This window comes from Mandrillus leucophaeus, unplaced genomic scaffold, assembly GCF_000951045.1.
Source record: "Mandrillus leucophaeus isolate KB7577 unplaced genomic scaffold, Mleu.le_1.0 Scaffold42, whole genome shotgun sequence".
NCBI classification, from domain to species: Eukaryota; Metazoa; Chordata; class Mammalia; order Primates; family Cercopithecidae; genus Mandrillus; species Mandrillus leucophaeus.
The window spans coordinates 3,362,386-3,364,397 of NW_012104476.1; positions in this window are offsets into that span (position 1 = coordinate 3,362,386).

Sequence of the window (2,012 nt, forward strand, 5' to 3'; positions counted from 1 at the left end):
AGGAAGGAAGGAAGGAAGGAAGGAAGGAAGGAAGGAAGGAAGGAAGGAAGGAAGAGGCATCGCTTTGGAGTTTCTTAGGATTTTAGGAGTTGTATGCCAGGAAACAGGTCAAAGACCTGTTTATATGTTTCACTACATCATACCTTCACTGTAGTCCTTTAATTTAATTTAATTTATTTATTTATTTATTTGAGACAGAGTCTCGCTCTGTCACCCAGGCTGGAGTGCAATGGTGCAATTGTAGCTCACTGGAGCCTCAAACTCCTAGGCTGCTCAAGCCATACCTCCTGCTTCAACCTCCTGAGTAGCTGGGACTACAGGTGTGCACCACCATGCCCAGCTTATTTCTGTATTTTTTTTGTAGAGCCAACGTCTCACCATGTTGCCCAGGCTAGTCTCAAACTCCTGGGCTCCCACAATCTTCCCACCTCAACCTTCCAAACTGCTAGAATAACAGGCATAAGCCGCCACAACCGGCTTGTCCCTGTATCTTTAGTCAAGGCTGGTGTGCGGCGCCTGGTGGGAACGACTGATGAGGTCAAGCAGTAAGGAGAAAATCCCACAATACTGTCGAGGAGGTTGCAGTCCAAATGGGCTGCGGGGACGATGACCAGCACTAAAAGGAGTGCAGCTCACAGCAGGACTGGACAGCAGGGAGAAGCTTGCCCCACGCATGTTCACCTGCCAGGTGGGAGATTCAGGGGCAGATGTGAGATGCGTTCCCCTTTTCCCCAGAATTCTAGAGAACAGTGTCTCTGGAAGAGGAGAGATTTACACATGGGTTACAACCCTGGGTTCAACCGTGATTGTGCTACTGCCTGCCCGAACTTGCTGGGAACATCCTTTCCTCTAGCCAGACCACACCGCCTCCACCAGAAAGTCTTCTTCTCCTCTCTCGACTGCCCAGATTCTACCATCCACGTAGTTCTGCTCAAGTCCTATGTCTTCCATCAATGAACATTACTCTAGCAACAATCACGTGTACTGTTCAGCACCTGGTACATGCACTAGGTGAGGTGCATTTAATTCTCACCTCCATGCTGTGGGGTTAGGTACTATAATCTCTGTTTTTCAGGTGTGGAAACTGAGGCTCACAGAGCCAGAATGGTTTGCATTTTTATTTATTTATTTACTGAGACAGGGTCTTGCTCTGTCACCCAGGCTGGAGTGCAGTGGCGTGATCTTGGCTCACTGCAACCTCCACCTCCAAGGTTCAAGTGATTCTCCTGCCTCATCCTCCCCAGTAGCTGGGATTACAGGTGCCTGCCACCATGCCCAGCTAATTTTTGTATTTTCAGTATGTTTGTATTTTTAGTGAGGTTTCACCAGGTACTTTTAGTAGAGATGGGGTTTCACCAGGCTGGTCTCAAACTCCTGACCTCAAGTGATCCGCCCACCTCGGCTTCCCAAAGTGTTGGGATTGTAAGTATCAGCCACCGCACCCTGCCTGGTTTGCATTTTGAATATCTGCATTTTTCTGGGAGTTCAGGAAGCACCATCCACATAACACAGCGGTACACCCCGCAACATTGGAGTTTTGCAATGTGGAGATCTGCCTACTTTATTGTATTTTATTTTTTTGAGTCAGTGTCTCACTGTGTCTCCCAGATTGGAGTGCAGCAGTGCAATCACAGCCCACTGCAACTTCAAACTCCTGAGCTCAAGCAACCCTCCCACCTTAACTTCCCATGTGGCTGAGACCACAGGCAAGCACCACCACTGCTGGCAAATTTTTTAATTTTTTTTGCATAGATGGGGTCTTGCTCTGTTGCCCAGTCTGGTCTCAAACTCCTGGTCTCAAGCAATCCTCCCACCTCAGCTTCCCGAAGTGTGGAGATTACAAGTACGAGCCACTTTTCCTGGCCTGGCCCGGCTATTTAAAGGAATGAGTTTCTTAGAAGCAGGAGGATTACTGGAAGCCAGGAGTTCAAGATCAGCCTGAACAACAAAGTGAGAGAAGGAAGGAAGGAAGGAAGGAAGGAAGGAAGGAAGGAAGGAAGGAAGGAAGGAAG